Genomic DNA, 18,063 nt, shown 5'->3' with positions numbered 1-18,063 from the left:
ACTTGCCTTTTTCTTTTAACTGCTGGACTACTAATCCTTAGCATGGATCTTTCTGACCTTGTCAATAGAGTTTGAGGTGACATTACTACAGGCATCTTGTGTGTTTAGACTTCCATTTTCTTTCTTGGGGGGTATGGGGGGTGGGGAGTAATTGTGTGTGTGAGGGGAAGGTATTTTGTAGTAAGTGTTATGTCTGTTCATGACTTCTCCCTGTCATTTTGCAAAAAATAATTTTAGTTGCTTGTGCTTCAATGTCCATAGAGAGAGGCTAGCAATCTCTGTAAGTGGTGCAAAAACTTGACATTCCTCTTAGTAAGCATTCTCCTTAAAATGCAATCTTATTTTGGAGGGGAAAAAATGCTACAGTACATTTGTTTTTTTACCACAGGCAGTGTCAGAGGCAAGAGGCCAGATCCAATCAAATGAAGTAAATGGAATTACCCTGAATTTACTCCTGTATAAGTGAGAGCTTGTTTCAAGCCCCAAGCTACATGAAAATGATTGCTGTTCCCTTTGCTAGCATTGCCCATATGAAAGCTGACATGAATACGACCTAGAGTGAACTTATTTAGCCAGTGATAGGGTACATTTTTTCACTGTGATTGAAAGGCCTTACGAATGCAAGTCTCAGATGCACAAAGGAATAGAGATGCCGGAGTTCCATTAAGATCAATAGGAATTAAATGCTGAAGTAACTCAGGCCTATGCCTCTGAAATAATCCAAGCATTTTTTAGCAACTCAGCAATCCTAGTTCCTTCTTTTCAGTGCTGTCTTTATGATAAAATTTGATTTTTTTTATCACCTGTGAAGCACAGGTTAGTTATGTTAATGTATTCTATAAGCAATTAACATTTTAGTGTTGCTGGCCTAACACTAGGGGAAATTTTACGCCTTCGGTTACTTCCGAAGCTTACAACTATACTAAAAGATATGAAAATTAACTTTATCATTATGAGGGTGGGGGATACCTGCCTGTATGTCCAGAGTGAGGAGAAGCCCCACACAGACACTCAGGTAAAATCGGAGAAGAATACAGTCTCATACCACGGATGTGTTATGACTTCAGAAGGACTTTAACACTTCGTATCTTGTTTTTGGATTTTTCCCCCAGCTATGTCAGATGGCAGAAGAAGAGATTCTGTCCCTCTACAAACATCGTTCTTAAAACTATCTCTGGGATTTCAACCCACTACTTCAAGTCCCTTTACTGTTTTGCTGTAGATACTCTCTTAACATTTGGTGATTCTGTGATTGCTGTGCAAAAAGGTGCAAACTCAGTGAAGAGTCTGTCTTTAGAAATGAGCCTATGTGGATTAGATAAGTAAGAAACCAGTAGGAAAACAACATTGCTATGGTCTACCTGCATGTTCTAAAACAGGATGAAAAAACGTATGCATCCGATGATGAAGTAGCTTGCTAATCAAACAAGTGATACGTGGCTTATTTTGCTCCGTGTCTCTTTATATCTATGAAGATTAGATATCAAAAAGAAAGTGCATGGTTTAGAGATAGGAGATTAATTAATCTTCTAGCACTTAATATTTGGTAATTTTAAGCTTGAGTTGTGCCTCTAAATGCTTGACTAAGTACGTAAATTTAATAAAATTTTGTATATATTCTTGAAATATATGCCAAAGATTTAAATATGGTGGCAGAACCCAGCTCCAGCGGGTATAGGAATATTTGTTGTGTACTCTCATCCCAGTAAATCCTTCACAAATAAAGGAAGCCACTACTAAACTGTAACTAAGGCCAACTGATTTGTGGTAACAGCAATATTCAAATCTTCGCTTCTCAAGAGCCTGTGGTAAATGTAAATTCAACTGAACCAGCAAATTGTGGTTAATTAGATGGATGGAAAAATTATTACTCGGATTGGATGGTGGGTACCCAATGAATATATTTGAATTGGGTGGTTTCCAAAAAGATATGCAAGTGTGGGGTGTTTCTGCCCCTGCACAGGGGAGCACTTGCACTTTAAAACATGCAGAGTGAAGCTCAGCAGGTTAAGACTTGACACCTGCCAAATTTTCAGGTTTGGCTTTGGAATTTAAGAGTTGCTGTGGGTTCTCTCAAATGACTTTTCTTCAGTCAGAAACTAATGAGTATCAGTGGGGAAAAGCTTCCTAGGTTACAGCTCTTTTCATGTGCAGTTTCTGCAGGGGACTTGTTACCACACTAAATTGGCAGGAATCTTGCAGAAAAATACATGAGGTAACAAGGAGCACTTAATCACATATAACACACTATGAAACAGTATTTTCTTCCTGGTAGAATGACAGTAGACACCATGTCCAAATCTTTCTATCAGTCAGAATGATTCAAGATGAGGAAATTCTTCTTCTGTGTTTCAGGACTTCTCCTAATAAGTGGTTCATGCGTAATAAGGCTTAAAATCTGAATATGCACCCCTATAGGTTGTTGGGTTTTTTTCCCAGTTTCACTAGATACACTCGAGAACCAAAATTCATGTGGAATGACAGGTTAATGAGTCCCTAAGATTGACATAGTGCCACCTAATTGTGTTTTGCTTGACTTCTCTTAGAATGAATTACAGCTAAGGAAGCAAAAGGCTGAATTCATAAGGGTGAGAATGACTGTCAATTTCTAAAGAGTTTTGGCGTGACCAAAATATCACATAACTCTAGCTGGTAAAAATTAATCTTCTACTATCTTTAATGCTTGATGCACTTTTGTCGGATGTACACCAAAAAATATTACTGTCATATAGACCTTCAAAAAAGAAAAAAAAAAAGACCAAACAAATCAATGGAAACAGTTAGGAATCTCTTTTATAAAAGGGAAATTTTGTGCATGAAGAACTTGCAGGCTCTCAGTGGGTGAAGCTCTATTCAAGTGTGGTTTTTATTAGTCGGGGAAAGAGTTATAAACAGTTTGCAGTATAATCACCAAAGTAAAGGGAATAGTCCTATCAACATGTGCGCAGATATGGCACTCTCCAGAGGTTTGGAAGTCTGATTCCTGTTCTGATCTTGTTCTGATCTTCTTCGTTTAATTGCATGCTGTTTGTCAGGATCTGGGGGAATTTTAGAGCTGAATGCTCAGAGAGAAGACTCATACTTGTATGTTATTGTTAATGGGACTATACAGGGATATTTTTATGTATAATAAAAAGAGGAATGCCTTCTCAAAGCTATGAATTCTGATTCCTTCCTGGTGCGAGCTTTAATCTGTTGTATACAGTATGTAGATGACAAAAGCCTTCAGCAAGTGTAAAGGCTCTACTTCTAATACAGACATATAGCAAAGAGGCATGAGTCTGTGCAAAGAGGAGTCATTTAGAATGTAACAGCAGGGCGCTATGGGAAGCATCGCCCTGTGTTATTGCACATGCTGCTTCCTCACAAGGCTTCAGGCAAATTAGAAACTATGTGATTGAGAATAGCTTCACCGAAATTCAAAAGGAAAGGTACAATTAATATCAGTAACAAATTAATTATACGAAGACTAATGTTCAATTTTTTTATGGTGTCTAATTTGGTTCCAACACATCTATGTCATCCATCCGCATTCTGAGGCTCCATTGCTGTTGAATTTATTGTTGGCCCAAGGTCCATCCACATATTTCTCTGTACTTCAGGATCACTTAAACACAATGAAGACAAATGCTTAGAGACAGTTTTTAATAGTATTGAAGTGACGTTTCATTCTGGGCTTTGGCCATACTCTTATTAGCTAGATCTATGTGCCCTGCAGGTGGGTTCTGAGGGGCTTATTTGGCAAAGTTTATGGGTGGGAGCATAGTTATATGTGAAACCTCTTTGAGACTAGCCAGCTTTTTAGGGAGGAAGCAAGTTAAAATGCCCAAATACCTTCTGGTTAAGCCTCTGCTGAAGTTCATGTGCACCCATAGATGGCTGTGGGAGACTTCTATAAAGCCTGTACATCCTTTCTTATAACCTATATGTGATTGCTCTTTTGTTGCATTGCAACCCCTCTTCCCATATTGATGAGGTAGAATGATCAGAAATTACCAGTGCAGAGTCAAACAGTAAAAGTGAAGCTGCTTCTGGGCACCAAGAGGTGTCTAATTATAAGGACATCCCACTCTGCGGGAATCTCTCTGTGCAGGAATTGTTCTATCCAAACTACATTGTAATTCCATTTCCGATGTCCATTTCTCAATTACTTTGAAACTGTCTGCTTTCCTAAGGGATGCATCTTATTTCAGCACTTCAAAATTATGCATGAAATTTACTGCTCTGTCAAAACAATGAGTTATTTGCTCCTCACAAAAACAAGAGTCCTGGGACTGTAGGTGATTAGAATGTTGCAAGGCTGCTTTATCAGCCATGTTATAGCCTGAGTTATTGCCTTCAGCTGTTCTTTATCTGGTGTTTACAAGGACTTGTTTCATCAGTGTTTTCTGCTGCTTGTATCTCCTTTTTATCCCTGTGTCACTAAAAGCTGGTTCTGTCACCCTCCTCTAGTTACCCATTTTCTGCCTCTGTTGCCTGGCTAGTTGTAACATTATTATTTTCATGTTATTGGAAAGCAACTTTTTATTCTTTTTCAGCTCTCTGTTTCTGCAAAATCACACCAAGCAATTCTACTGGGTTTTTATTTATTTCCCTCTGCTACTTTTTGCATTTTATTGAAAGTGATTTCGGAATTTTTTTTTTAGTAAACATAATTAGCTCCTGTGAATAGGAAACTGTTTTTCTTTATTGCTTTTTATTGAAGGTATTTTTTTTTCTTCTCCCTTGAGACTAAATTGTAAACAGGACTGTTTTGGAAGGTATTCTTACTTGCCTTTGGATTTAGAAACAAAGGAGACTAACATCTGTTATCAAAGAATGTTTTGTTGAAGATTTGAAAAAGTTGTTAAACTATTAGAAAGCCTTTGAAATCTGTAAATATCTACTTAATCTACACTAACTGAAAATCTTGCCTTACTAGTTTTCAAAAACATGAAAAGCTATCTGCCAGATTTAATTCTTGGTTTATACTGACAGGAGTTTCTGAATATCTTACTGCTTAGTTAATTAGTTCATTCTCTAATAGGAATTACTTGGAAGGTACCTCTTGGGCATAGTGTGATGAAACAGTATTGAAAGGTGCAGGAATATTCAGTGATCCGATCATATCTAGATGCTAATCTGACACTGATTGTCCATATGTTCCTTATGTTCCTTTTCATGAAAACCCCAAAGATACCCTATCATCCAAATTACATTTCTCTATTTTGATTGATCTGCAGGTCTTTAATTCACTGTTCTCTCTATCCATTGGTAACTTAGATCTCTTGTGTCAGCTTTTTTCCTTTGGAAGAATGTACCCTTTTAGCATGGAATCATTCTGCATTTAGAAAGAAGGGTAGTTTTTGCAGTCAGATTTAATTTGATATGACATATTTTGAGTATCCTTCAGGATACTTTCTCTTGGTTTTTGTAAATTACATGGTAAGAAAATAATGTGAATTTATGACATTAAATGATAAAATGCTCAATGTATTTACTGTTGGTATCACTAGGACTTTGTACTTCCTATGACCAGAAGGTTCTTACAAAAAGAAGCTCATAGGAGGCAGTGACATTGGGAGCAAGGCAGAATAATGCAAAATGAATTCCCAGGCAAAAGAATTTTAATTTCTTTTACACTGAGATGAGATTTAGGGGACAATTTTTTTTTTTAAAGCGTATGACTAGAAGAATCTGCTTGTTTAACTCGTTTTGTTGCAAGGACTGCTGTTGTTGCTTAATCTGAAAACAGCTTGTGAATTTTTATGCACTCTTTATATACCCATCCAAAGATACCTTGTGATGATTCAGCTGTTAATAATATCTGTAAGTTGGAGACAACATGGTTTGTTACATTCAGTACTGAATATCTCGCTGCAGAAAAAGGCCAAAGCTCATATTAAGAGAGCACTCACGTTTCAGTTAGCTGGTTGATATTCTTACTTGGAGTTGGTGTCCACTGAAAGCTCGAGCGAAATCTATCCTCACATGTTAGGAGACTAGGTGTATTAAGTATTTCTGAAAAATGTGTAATTGTACTTAAGCATGGTAAATTTCTTACCACAGGCTGGATCCTTCTTAAATCATTCTACGTTTATGAACCTGGCGTGTTTATATGGCAAAGGTGTGACAATGTAAGCTAGCCCTAGTGGAGTTCAGGGAAGGTATGTGATGCTGTGTGTGTTTAACATGTTAAACTTCAGAACTCATACTGTGAAACTTCAGTGTGGTTAGAAAATGTCTGTCAAGAAGTGTTGAAGTATGACACTATAAAATCCATGGCTCATATCCTGGTAGTACTGAATTACATTTTAACGAAGTTACGTGTATTGGAGACCTCTTTCTGACAGGTACTGGTCCCAAATTAACTTTACCCATAACTGTTGCCACCCACTGATTAGTATTTACTTGCTTCTTACTCCAAAACCTAACAGTCTGTTGAGGTGCACTCTTTCAAATAGTTTGCAAAGTGCTTGAGCTCCTATGGGAACTGAATTTGCAATAAAAATGTAAAATATGTCTAGAAATTACATTGAAAAATGTATTGGAAAGAATTCATCTGTAGTTAAAGCGTGGCACTGTTGTGTTGTAGCCTGGCTTAAGCTCTGCAACAGGAATAGCTAGATAACAATGGCAGGGAGCGGGGAAATCAGCCTCTCGCATATGTTTTGTCTGTCATGCTGCTTCTCTAATGCATACCAAGACTTTATTGTCACAGATGCCATCAGAAAGGCTTTTTCCATGTCAGTAAATACCTTTCAGGGCAAAGCAGCTGAAATCTCTGGTGACTGGGAAATTTTAGCATGAAGTAAAATAAACTTAAAGTTGAGGCTACAAATTCTGTTTTCCTTTCTTGACAGTCCTACATCAGAAATATGGCAACATTCGCAGTTTGATTAAGCATTAGAATGAAAAAAGCTGACGATAGGAAGCAATCTGAAATAGGATGGACCCTGTTTTAATATGAGATTGTCCTAAGAAGATACTGTGTTTTAAGAGTTAATTTGAAAATATAGGTTGACAAAGCGTTCTAGGGGAACTTTGGAAACTCATTTCCAACACATTTTCAGTAAGAATTTGATGCTTTACTGTCCCATTATGTCTCTGGACACTTTTGGTTTTTTATTCTATATATTATCACTCACCAAATTTATTACAGAAGGTGGTATTTTCAAGTTTCCTTCATAGCTCTTGGTATCCAACACTGATGGTCAACCCCAGAGCTGGTATTTTGCTGTTACCCTGAGTAACTCTACCTGCTTTTCTCAGTAGTCTCCTGGTCTTAGAATAAACTGCAGGCTCCTAGATCTTGCTGAGCCCTTCTTGCGCTCTACCGCTTTCTTTGCCTGCCCTTATGCTAGTCTGAAGCTTCCCTCCCTGAAAATGATGTAGCTTGAAGAGGAAGAACAATTTTCCTCTTCTCACCAGAGGGTTCCACCTGATCAAGTCACGGTCTTAAAGAACAGCATACTGTAACATGGAACAACCATTACCTGCTGTACCTCTTTGGGTGCTGCGTTGCCTACGGGTGTTAGGATCGACACGGTCTGCATATTCCAAAGTGTCTGTAGTATTTCATAGATGTAATCTGGTGTGTGTGCCAAGACTGCCCATATTTGTGTTTGTGCATTTGATATTTTTACTTCTAAACCTGGAAGTTTAGTTGAAGCTTAGTTTTCCTGGTTTTGCTATGAAGTCTGGTAATGTCATTGTGTTTTGTTTGGGTTTTTAACATCGTGAACACAGAACAAGTAACAGGAATCCTCTGTGAGGTACTACCTTGCACATGCCCTGCATGCACGGATCTATTCCTGGGCCACTAAGAAACAATGCAGCTTTTAGAAGTGTTCTCTGGTTTGGCACAGGAAAAGTTAAAATCTAGTCAACTAAAAAGGAAACCAAGTTTAATTCAACTGGCACATTTCAAAGCTTTTAAAAGAATTAGCTGTGGTAATTTGGTATGTCTATTTCAGCCACACTTTCAGAAACTTTGACTTCTGTTTCTTAAGCAAAAAACACTTAGGAGCATAACTGTTCAGCTAAAAGGGTGCCCTTCTGTCACCTTCAAGCCCTGTTTTCAAGGAGATACATTTAACGTAATTCCTGAGCAAAGCGTTTGGTTTCAATGATTTGGTGTCTTCAATTGTTAGAAATATTTCAGCCAGTACTTTTTTAAGGTATTCTAAGCAACTTGTAATTACTTTATAGTTCCTAGCATATGTTAGGGGCCAATGTGCTTAAAATGCAGTTTGGTTTTTTTGTTATTTCATCTTCTTTTCCTTATAGGAATTAGTGGAGATGAATTACTCTGAGTATGGTTATCTCCCTTAATTGTAGTGACTAGGCATAGTTTCAATTTAAAATAATTAGTTAAGAATACTGCAATAGCCTCTTTCAGGAAATATATCAAAAGCAAGAAATTGTATTAAGATTATATGTGAGTTTGTTCTTTAAAGCTTCACTTAAATTCTACTTGTCATTTCAAGTCTAAACAATGGGAGTAGCAGTATAGGTCTTGACTGTAAATGTAATTTGTATATGTAGGGTTTTCCTTTGTCACTTCTGTCAGAAATATTTGTTTTGAAATTCTTTGAAGTGTCTTAAGAAACATGACTGAGCATAGCTACATAAGTGTACATCGTGTGGTATTTCATAATAGCTGAGGTGACTGCATGGAACCAAGAATATCGCACTATTCAAGCCTCCTTATTGTTCAGAGGCAATGATGCTTCATTGCTGGGCTTCCTAAGAAGCTTAATGTTTGTCACTATAGAGATTTACATCAACTGTAAAAAAAAAAATTAATAAATTACTCTGTATTCACTAAATTCAGATATACTGAGTTACAGTTCAGTGCTGCCTAGAACATGTCACTCTGACTCCCATTTTTACCTCCTGCCAGTGGGGCAGAACAAATACCTGCAGCGGTTGGCTTAATTTAGCAGATACTAGGGCATCAATATTTTTGCAGCAAAGCAAGAGATTTTCCAGTCTGTCAGTCTTGATTCTTTTTGTCACAGAGAACATGGAAAGCATACAGTTCTCCATTGAACAGATTTCAAAACAATTTTGATTCTGTCCCTCTAGAATGTCTGCAAACTCTTTTAGATTAGTGACATCTGCAGCTTTATAAATGCATTGTGACTTGAAATATACACACTGTTAAGATGAGATTAACTGTCTGTTAAGGACAGACTTGTCCAAAAGCCTCTTTGATGTGACTTCATAGTCTGACAGTAAAATACTGATCACGTTCTGAATGCTTTGTACCCTTAGCACCTAAGCTGAAGTTGGTAGCTCTGTAAGTCTCTGGTGTTAAACCCTGGTACATAAACCAAGAGGCCAATGTCTCATAGATGAGTATGTGGCACTCCTGTTTCATGTTTACGAGTGTGAAAAACTGAAGAGCTGCTCTTTATATTTCTGTCTTTGACAGTCACTTTGATGCAGTGTACAGCACTATAGTTGGAAGGTACATGTGCAGTCTTGCTTGTACTTTCTCTTCAGTGTGATTGTCAGATGGTGCATGACAACTGACAAACTAGTTAAAGGTAACATCTGTGAGTCAGTGAGTCTAAATAATTATGCCCAACCTCTAGCACACGTCTGTGTGCTTCGAGATAAACCCTTTTGAAATGGCATCTCAGAACATCAGTAGGAAAAAAAGACAAGCTCTGCCTTTTGTTCTTTCTGTTGCCTTCACCTTCCACTTGCCTTCAGCAGTTTTTGATATTTGCTAGTGGTGCCTAGGAAGGCTCTCACAAAGCTTTATTTCTGTAAGATTTTCCTGCACCTCTACCAAAACGAACTGTTGGGAAATAACCATGGGGATGCAGCTACAGGTAAGTCTGCTGCACCGTTAGGCCATATAATTGGCATGGAGTCTGAACAGATTCCCCTCTGTGCTGGTGTGCTGTCGCGTGGTCTGTCCTCACCTGTGTCTCTGCAGATAAACTGCAATGTTCTCCGTGCCAAATGTCCAAGGGTTATTTTCCCCCTCAGGAAACCATGGGAGAATGTTCCTTCTAAATACAGAAGGACCTTTAACAACCCCTGCACTCAAATGACAGCAAGCACTAGAAGAATAAATAAGTGGTTTTTATGTAACCTGGGCAAAAACACTTGTAGGGACACAGGTGAAAACTACAGTGTAGACGTAGCCGTAGTGCAACAGTTCTTTATAGAATAGTCTGCAATCATTTGGATTTAAAGAAAGTGTAAGAGGAGTCTGTAGACTAGGTCTGTGCTTCTAATTCTGGAACATTCTTCTAGCTTGATTCCTTTACTGTCTCTATTGTTTTTCTCCTCGCCTTTTGTTTTTTTCTATGCCTTTCTTACTGCATCTTTCCCTTGAACGTTCTTTTCCTATATGTTATATTCAAGCTGAGAGATGCTTCAAATGGCCTCTCCGTTACTTTCTGTGCACGCTAACCCCACCCCAGCAGATTAGCCTGCTTACCCCACACAGAGGGAGCTTGACGTACTGATACCTTGTGAAGCCAATGTCAGTATGTCCAAAGGTAGCCCTTGAGCCAGCGGTTATTTTATGTTGCTTTCTTCGCTGGGGACAGCTCTACTTCTCACAGTCAGTAAATCTCAGCCATCTGAGTGCTTGAATCTAATTACCCTGCTTTATTCAGCCAGCTGCTACAAAGACCTGGAAAGTAGAAGTCCCCTTGGTGCCCGTTATGATCAGGTTTTGCTGTGTTTGTTTTGCAGAAGCATTCATGTTCCACATGAAGAAGCTCAAACACACACATTTGCTGTTACACATTGCAAAAATAACATGAAGTTTCATTAAACTATGACACAGTCATATGAATAAGACACCTCTTGTTTTACTCAAACTGAAAGAATCACTGCTGATGGGCTTTGGCCTGAAATCTTCCAAATACTGCCCTGAGTAGTCAGAAGTACCCTCTTAGTCCTGGTTTAAGTTCTTTCAACAGTAGCAAGTTATGTGTACCTCACCCTCCTCTCCTCACTTTAACTACGTGTTGACATGTAAATTGCTATTATCTCTGTCTCTATGGTTGTGTGAATTTATCGACTACTATGATTAATTTAGTGGGAGGCTATAAGGTGGTCACTTATGATACTGTTATTTGTTTGAGTGAGGGAAGAAAATAAATTTGCAGCACGGTTGAAATCAGTGGGCTTTTCCATTTTGTTTACACTGATTCTTAAAGCAGTTTGCTCCAATGTTTGAAGTACCCTGGTGTAGGGAAATACCAGGATTTCTGGGAAAAATACCTCCGAAGTCTGTCTGACCAGTGCTTCATGTTGGCATTACACAGCTTTACGAGGAAATCTGTTCACTGTGCATCAGCAACACTCCTCAGATAGAACTGCCAGGTACAAAAATAATTTTGAAAATCAGGAATGGGTATATTCTGTTTGTATTGTTATGTCATATTTTTTATTTTGACAGAAATAAAATTTAAAAAAAAAGGCAACTGCTGGTCACTGGCATAGCTCTGTCTACGGAGTGGTGAAATCATTAGTTTTCTTCTAGCTACTAGAAAGACTGCTTAAAAAGTGCTTTGCACAGTCCCAGGTGGGAAATGAGGAATCAGAAAGTGGATGGAAATCGGTTCTTTTACACAGCTGAGCTTACTCAGAGTTTTAGAAATACAGGGTTCTGTGTGTGTTGTTTGTATCTATTTGGTCTACATAAATTATCGGAAACTGTACTGCACTGTGGTTGGAAATCTACCTTTGTGGACTGTGAATCAGAATTCCTAGCACCAGCTTTTCCTCCAAAATTAAATGGATCTATAATAAATCCATTTTCTTAGGTATAAAAATGTCAAATGTTGGCATTTCTAATTAACAAGGCATGTCAGTTTCTTAAAATTTAACACATCCCAAGTCTCTATCAAATAGTCTCTTACAGCTGTAATACTGTTCACTTGACACCTCATAAGTAATGATTTTCAAGTTAAGACTTCTGTGTGGAAGATACTTTAGATTATCTGAATGAATTAATACATAAGAATTTTATGCATTGCAGAGAAATGGGTGAAATTAATACTGAGTACTGGAAGTCGTCAACAGGAACTATGTAACTTTGGATGTAACTCTTAATGTTGTTGATGTTGTTATGCAATAACCTCCCTTCTATTAATATTTTATGTGATCAGGTCAGCGAAGAAAAACTATCCTGCATTATAGGAACTCCCTATGTGAAAGCAATTAGCTAATTCCTTTTAGGGTAGAGAGAAGAAAGTAACCCTCAGTAGCAATAGGGCGACTTTCCTGGCAGTTTGTATGTGCTTGCAAGTTTAAAAAACAAAAAAACTCCGCAACAGGTGAATTCAGAATTCCTGTTTTCAAGAGGTGGTAGCACACATTATTTTGCCAGAAGTTGTATGCTATGAAGTTTCAGTGCATTTCTGAAGTTGAGAAGATGAGTTTCCATAGGGACAGATGAACCTGCAGCAATTGCAAGAAAAACAAAATCCCCCACTACCAGTTAAACAAAAAAAACCAAACCACTTGTCTTTTGTTGTAAAAATGTTTGGTCTAAGCTCTGTAAATAGGGCTCTGATACAGGGAGGACTTCTGGCTAATCACTGTTGTTAGTGGCCCTTGAGGAAGGCAAGAGTTTTGAGGTCTAGACAAAAATCAGACCTGTTCAGATGATCTGAGTTTACCCAGATCATTTGGTGAGAATGGGGGACAATATTCTGCTTCTAGGGGGAGGGGAGTGCGGGCTGAGAGCGTGCTCTGACAGGCCAGAGTCTCCATCGGTTTAGTAGGGGGGACATTCTCTTGGAGGTAAACGGGGGGTGAAGGGCCTAGTGTTGATTGATGCTTTACACAGGCAGGGGATGAAAGGGGAGATTCCCAGAGCCCTTTTAATCTCCTGTTGCTTTTCCATCTCTTGTCTTCCCCCCACACCTTTATTTTACAAAGGAACAAGCAAAAATGCTTAAAACCTTTGTTCCTTTATTTCTAAGAGGCGTTGGAGAGCAGTGAACTATCCTAGCAACACAAACTGATAGCAATTTGTTATTGGGGAAGGAATTTTTCTAGATTTTTATTAGTTATTTCTAGTGTGGTTGGCACCTTGGAGGCCTGGATCAGACCCACCAGCAGTGTTTGTCAGCATAACAAAAGATCAGTCCCACTTCAGACAAACTTACTGCCGCCAGGCCACACAACCTCTTCCTTGAGCTGGGAAGTTGTGCAAATGGCCAAGGCAAACTGGCTGCGTAGCGTGAGGCCTTGTGGAGCAGCGTTGGGAAAGGGAGCTCGCGCCTGCTGTCCTGCAGTGCCTGGGCGTGGGACTGTTGACATATGGTCTCTCCAGATCCGTCTCCTGCGAAGGGTCTTGCACTCTGCAGACCCCTGGCTGGGCCCTGCACGGAGGATCAGGACAGTCGGAGCGGGGATTTCCCGTTGGTTTGTTATTCAGTAAGGCCTGCTGCGTTCCCCAGAGCAGTGCTACATGCACTTCCCTGTCACTTTTTGCTTGATTCACAGAGGGCTGACCTCGTGCGTAACACTTTTTTTTTGGGGGGGGGGGGAGGGTGGAAGATGGGTCAGTGGTGCTTGGTGTAGTTGTGGGTGGGTTTGTTTTTACACCCTCATGTCTTGCTACTACGTTTTCTGCCTTTTGAGGTGATTGTGCTTAACCAATCTCTAATTCCTGAGTCAGGGATGCTCTGAGTTGCCTCAGGGATGTTTCGCTTGCTCAGACTCTGCACTGTGATCTGAAGTAAGAAGACCTAGAATAGTATCAAGTGTATTGCATGTTTTCTTCTGTCACTACCTCTCTTGTGCACCTGCTTATCTAGTTCTGTTCCAGGTAGGTTTTCTCTTGCTTTGAATTAGGTTTTGCAGTCAGTAACTTTTGCTTGTCCCAGGAAATTGGCTGCTAGCTTAAGGCTGGCTGTTGCAGTGCACACACCAGCTAATTTTGTGCAGATTTTTCTTACTCCCAGGACCCAAGCTTGACGTACCAGGCATTCTTCTGTTTACTTGGCATATGTGATGTGGGTACATTTTTATTGCCCACATTCCACCTCTTCATTAGTCTCATTCTCTGTTTTCATCTCATTTAAAATGTCAGGATCTGCCACTTCTCTGCCAATTTCATCATGGCCTACACTGGCAAACACCCTGACTTGTGCTATAGTCATTTCTGCAGGTGGAGAGGGCAGTGGCTCTCGATGTTTCTTCTGGATAATGTCAGTTTTGGTGCTTGGACACTGTATATTGAAGCTGCATTTTCTAGCTGTCTTAATTGGATTATTTGGAATGGAAGCAGAGACCTGTGACTTAAAGGGACCTATTGTTTTAATTAAGTTCACTCTGTAACGTGCTGTTTTGTTAGATTATCTTTCATATAATATACAGTTGTTTTGTCTGTTCTTACTTTCTGCTTGATCAGGAAATAAGGAGGTTTTGGTTTGAGGTGTAGCCCTGAGTAGCAAAACAAACTATGGTTTGCATGGCTCTACTTCCCCAAAACTTCTAGTGACTTGCCATGCTCAGGAAAGAGGGGTTAGCATATCTAAATGAGAAACTTTCTCAGTGTGACGTGTGATATTTGCCATTCCTGCTTTCCAACAAGTAGCCTTTACTTTTTATGTATCAGGATTGGAAAGTATTTTTGTTTGAATATAAATACTTTAACCTTAATGTTGAACAGTAGGAGACAAGCTATCAGACCTTTCTTTTCCCTGCCTCTTATGTAGCCATAGACAACAGCACAAAGGATTATACCTTCCCAGTATTTGGGTACTGCCTTTATACTGCAGTGAAATTATTCTAGATGTGCAGTAGTGGTGATTGAACCATATTGCAGCCACACAGTAAATCTCACACTTGTGGAATGCAGCATTCCTCCTGATGAAAACCCGTTGCCCTTGAGGGGTAACAGTACAAGGAGGGCAGCAAAACCTCCTGTTATTTGCTGAACTTTGATGTTAATGAATTGTGTGCTCTTATGAAATAAGAGGATGGTCGGGTTTGCAGTTAGCCAGCTCTCAGCCAAAATAAAATTTTATCCTGGTCTCCTGTGGCAGGCTTTGCAGCAGAGATCAGCTGTGGAACCTTGCTATCAACACTGCATGCTGAGATCCTTCTTTCATGCAAATTATGACTTTTTCTGTGAGCAAGTGATAAGCTTTTTCAAACGGCATGGTAACCTAACAAATAAAAAGCTTCCATATTCACATGAAGGAGTGACTTCTTTTGTATGCCTCCTAGTGACCTTAATTTCATGTGATTAAATTTTGATCTTTTAATGATTTCACTGTGATGAGTGCAAGAGAAATGAGGAGAAAGCAGGACAAACTGGCACGTCACTGGCTGCAATTGATGTCATTTGAAAAATACATAAAATAGATTTCAAAATTCAACTGAACTGACTTTCTCTTCAAATTAAATTATGTTGTGTTCTCCTTGTTATTATTTTGTTGCAAAGATGGGTGGATTTCCGATTAGGAAACAGACCATCAAATACAGCTTGACTGAAGTATAAAACAAAAATAACTGGAGAAACCCCAGAAATCTTGAGCTACCTAATGTTTCCTATGCTGCTTATTTCACATTAAGTATTTAGAGAGCACTATTAGTGAATTTAGTTGGATAATAATTAAATGTTCAATTAGTAAGATTATGATTCTTGTAAGATATTTTTGATGCTTCCACTGCTGGAATTTAGAAATCTCAAAGATTATCTCAGGAGGAGCAATAGGAAAAGTAAACCACTAACTTAGCCTTGTGGTCCTGAGTCTGAATGCCCTTGCTTGAGCAGACGTAGAATCATTTCAGTAGCTTTAAGTATTATTCATTTTAACTGAATTATTTCTCTAAAAGTAAATGACATTAGGAACTGATCCATATGTGACAAAGAAGCTGTATGGGGGAACTTGTTGCGAAGAGCAGTTAATAACACGTGGAGAACATTAACCGTAGTTGTTATAAAAATGTCACAGTGATGATCTATTAAATGCATAGAATTTTGCTTATTACACTGTATCTTGAACAGTGCAAACTGTTTGAATCTGACCCCATTTATTTACAATAGTATTGATGTCATTGACTTATTTTGCTGTAAAACAAATGGGAGTTAAAATTAGGCTCATGTTTTCCAACTGAGGAAGATTCCGTTAATGCCTTGTGAGATTATCATTCCACACTAGCTTAAGATCTGATTTCCCTAAGAGATTCTTTTGAGGAAAATCACTGCAAACCTTACAGTTATTTTCACAAGAAAAGGAAAGTGCTACACAGCAGGCTTGAAATCATGGCTTTAGATTCTCCAGCAGCAAAGGAATCTTCTGCTTGAAAATTCTCCACAAGACCTTCAGTCAAACTTTTACTACTGAAAAAGCTCTGCTGTCATAAGGTGGCGGTTTTCCTCCATTAGATGTTACTGCTTTACAACAAATCTGTTTTGTACACCCTTCATCTTAATCGGGAGAAAGTTAGGCAAAGGTAGGAATAAAAGATGGTGAAAGCCTCTGGAAAACCGTACTTGGTTACAATCAGTGGTACCCAAGCTTGTTCCCTGAAGGTTGCTGAGCACAGTACTTTGTAAAGAACAAGTATTGAGAGAGATGTCAAAACTTCGACCTTTTTGTGGTCCGTTTTTCCTTAGGTATATTTTCCCATAAATTAAAGGTTTTAATGAAAAGGGAAAGACTGGTCTACTATCTGAAAGATGTGAGCTTTGGACTTATATGTGACAATGCCTGCAGAAGCCAAGTAGAAAACAAAACACCCTCCCCCACAAAACAACCAAAAAAAATGAAAGAAAGATGCAGGGAAGCTTCTTCAATAAATGTGTCTGTATCTAAACTCAGACTAGACAAGCTTATTGTTTTTTGCATTACTCTGAGTGCAGCTCTTGTATATATGTCTTCACATATGTGCTGAGGACTAAATCCCACTGCTGAAGGAGCTTGATTAAAAATTCCATCTCCAAAAACAGCAAGTAGAGTGGCGAATTTAATAACCACTTTGTTGTAAAAGCTGCAAGCAAAGGAAAATAGATGCAGCATTGCGGTAACTTTGACACAGAAAATACTAAGGATTTTTTATTATGGTGGATATTGTTTGTGTACTGTTTCACCCTTTGGTGTTAATCATGCACAAGGAGAAACCTAACATAATGACGTTGGATGTTCTTTCTCTCCATTTGTAAACATTTGTATTTGTGGCCTGTATATCTGTCAGTTTTAACTGTGACAAGTCACAAGGCTTCCTTTGCATACTCAAACAAGCCGGCCTCCTGGATCACTAGACCATCCCCTGTGTCACGGTTGGACGTGGCCAAAGCAATCAGGGGAAAAAAGGCACATACTGTTGCAGGTAGAGGTTCAGTGGTGGTGTTTTACCTGAAGCGTTGAACTAGCATTAATAGAATGATTGTTTCGGTTTCGGCTGCCGCCGGCAACAAAAGCGCCACGCAGCCGCCCCTCCCCCCGCCGGCGTGCGGAGGAGAATGGAAAGAAAGAGGCAGAAACTGGTGGGTCGGGATAAGGGCAGTTTAACAGAACAGCAAACAGAGGGAAAACAGGAACAACAACGATACAGATAAGGAGAAAACACAACAACGAACCGCAGGACCCAGACAGCACCGGCGCCGCGTCCCCCCCAAGCCGCGAGTGCGTTCCCGCCGCACCGCCCCCCCCCCACCGGAACCCAGCGTGACGTCACATGGTATGGAATACCGGGCTCTGTTTGGCCAGGTGGGGTCAGCCCCCACCCCCCGGCTGTGTCCCTTCCTGGATTCCGGTGAAAATTAACCCTGTTCTGGCCAAACCCAGGACATTATCCACCCCTTATTCCATACCATCTACGTCATGCCCAGGTCCCCCATTGTCCGGTTGATCACCACCACTTCTCCTGTCTCCAGATATCATTCCCTTAGTCTATGGATCATCACTCTAAAGTGTCCGTTGAGTTCATTTAATCCATGACTTCAGGCTCCATCTGTCATAATGGTCTTCCGTGGCAGGAGAGGTGATGTGTGGTGGTGGGCGGTCACTTGCTGCATCCGGAGCTCACGGCTGATGTATCTGGTGCGGCCCGTGCCCACAGTCTGCAGGAGATGTTGATCTT

General features: G+C 39.6%; 1 long non-coding RNA gene across 1 annotated transcript in view; it reads left to right on the top strand.

The window, feature by feature from the left end:
• Positions 1-18,063, top strand: part of LOC142363270 (uncharacterized) — a 77,773-nt gene that overhangs the window by 15,297 nt on the left and 44,413 nt on the right. The gene's annotated exons all lie outside the window — the stretch shown is intronic.

This window comes from Opisthocomus hoazin, chromosome 15, assembly GCF_030867145.1.
Source record: "Opisthocomus hoazin isolate bOpiHoa1 chromosome 15, bOpiHoa1.hap1, whole genome shotgun sequence".
NCBI classification, from domain to species: domain Eukaryota; kingdom Metazoa; phylum Chordata; class Aves; order Opisthocomiformes; family Opisthocomidae; genus Opisthocomus; species Opisthocomus hoazin.
Note: the sequence above shows the minus strand (reverse complement) of the source record. Positions and strands in the feature narration are given on the sequence as shown.